At 45.1% G+C, this 2,415-nt stretch overlaps 1 pseudogene; it reads left to right on the top strand.

Moving 5' to 3' along the window:
• Window positions 1-571: 571 nt before the first annotated feature.
• Window positions 572-1,954, top strand: LOC116248276 (protein MIZU-KUSSEI 1-like; annotated as a pseudogene).
• The last annotated feature ends 461 nt before the right edge of the window (window positions 1,955-2,415 follow it).

The raw sequence follows: 2,415 nt of genomic DNA on the forward strand, positions 1-2,415 counted from the left end.
TCAAGTTCCTAAAATTTAGCTTCACACATAATGTTCACAAGGACATTATAGTTTCCTTTTCGGAATTCGGTTCCTAGGAAAACTTAGTTCTGGTCCCTCCGAGTGAGCCGGTGAAGCTTTTCATGTGAATCTGGTGCAGTAAAACAATGCTTCAAAAACCCACAATTGTATTCAAAGGTCAATTTGCATCAAACAAGAAATCTGTTTTATATTTGCATAATCAGTTTTAGTTAAAGAAAACTCAACACATGGACCTTATTCCTGATTATCTTTCATATAATTAATTGGTATTCCCTTCTTGCCAGTTTGTTCACCACCTCCACGGTCAAACTGGCAATGACAAGTATGTGACCTCTCATAAAACTTGGTTTTCAATGTCGGGGAAAACATAACGGCCACCTTCCAAGGACGTCACGGGACATAAATTAACACAGAGAGAAAATACGAAGGAGAGACAAATAAAAAACAAATGAATGAAAAGGAAAAAAGGAAAGACAGAAACAAAAGACAATAAATTAAAGGAAAAAGTAAAAGACATCTTGGCCCGATGGGTTATATAGGCATAAGCACGCACTTCACTCAGTCCGCTGTCTTTTGGCTTACTCTGCCCACCGTCCTCCAACACCATCATTACTCTCAACACTCCCACACACCGTTTCCTTCTTCTCCCTTCCTATCGCGCACAGTGAGACGCCTCCTGAAATGACGCCGGAATTTGCCCGCCTGAAGCGAAATGGCAGCAGCCGGAAAGTAACTCCGGCCACCCAAAACCCTACAGCCACCACTATGGACCCAATCCCAGATGAGCCTATCTGCTCACCCTTCACAAGGCTCCCAACCTCTCAGCATCTCAAGCCACCGCAAAAGCCGACCACCGCCAGCAGACCTTTTTTTCCTCTCCTTCCCATGATCAAATCGTTTCTCTCCTCTCGAAAATGGCTCAACCACTCATCCGCGTCCTCCGGCTCGTCTTCTTCTGCTCTGGGAAAGAGGGTCACGGGGACCCTCTTCGGCCACCGGAAAGGCAACGTGAACTTCGTCGTCCAGGACTCGCCCTGCTCGACCCCTGCTCTGATGCTTGAACTGGCCATCCCACGAGCTCACTTGTGAAGGAGATGGCCTCCGGGCTCGTCAGACTCGCTCTGGAGTGCGAGAGGGGCGCCGGGAAGCCACCGCTATTCGGCGAGCCCTTCTGGACCATGTACTGCAATGGGCGCAAGAGCGGATACTCCGTGTCCAGGCAGTGCGGCGAAGGCGACCAGAAGGTGCTGGGCTTGCTACGCGCTGTGTCCGTTGGTGCCGGAGTGCTGCCTCTGGCTGCTGCCCATGATGGTGATGCTGCTGGCGGTGGTGAGCTCATGTATATGCGAGCAAGGTTCGAGAGAGTGGTCGGGAGCTGCGACTCGGAAGCCTTCTACATGATCAATCCTGATGGTAATGGCGGTCCGGAGCTGAGCATATTTCTCATCAGATTATGATCTTATTTTCTGGACTAACGATGGGGGTGAGAATTTGCCTTTCCCGCCTTATTTCTGCCATTTTTTCTGTAGAACTCCTTTAAGTGCACCTACTGTGTCAGTCAAGAAATCTGTATTGTTCCCTTAAATTCCAAGATCGAAGGTGTTCATCTTGGGGTTCGAACAGAGGATGCTCAAGGGTCAGTATGCAATCACACCCCGTTTACAACCTCTCGATGTAGCCTTCTCCCAGATAGTCTTATCAAGAATATGACTAGCAGAGCAATTGTTACCATCAGTCTCTCTCTCCCTCTCTCTCTCTCTCTGCTTGTTGTTTAGGGTTTTTTTGTTGTCTGTTGTTACTCTGTAAATTCCTTAACAGCAGAATTTGGTATTTTCCTTCTCATCGCTTTGTGTAGGAAAATGACTTTATTTGTAGTTTTTGTTGTACGTTTGGATGTTACGAAGAAAAGAAGGCAGACACTTTCATGTTTGTATTTGGAGTTTGTTTGTTTCTGTAAGATGAATGCGTCTCGATGCAAAGCTGTTGGGATGCTAATCTTGTATAATATGGCATTAAAGCCTAGAGCTTCACATGCTTATAATGATTATCCATAATCTTACAAGTGGTAATTTTTATTTTCTTGAATTTTTGTTTGCTTTTGTGTCAAAGTGTTTGGATGAGTAAAGTTGTAATATTTTTCTCTTTGATTAGTTCGTGTAGTTGGCAAATTTTTCCTATGTGAATCGAGCCTGCATTTTGTTTTTGTTCCGCTTCTTAGAACTAAAGTTACATCGTGAGCTTCAGTCTATGAGTTGCACAAATCTTATTTTGACTATTGAAGAAAAGTATTGCTTAATTGTTGGTAGGGGGACAAGCAGCATTTCTTGGATTCTGTACCTAAACATGATGAACAGAAGGAAGGACGTGGAGAATCCAAGAACCCTGCAGTGCCGT

Source organism: Nymphaea colorata, chromosome 2 (genome assembly GCF_008831285.2).
Source record: "Nymphaea colorata isolate Beijing-Zhang1983 chromosome 2, ASM883128v2, whole genome shotgun sequence".
Taxonomy (NCBI): Eukaryota; Viridiplantae; Streptophyta; class Magnoliopsida; order Nymphaeales; family Nymphaeaceae; genus Nymphaea; species Nymphaea colorata.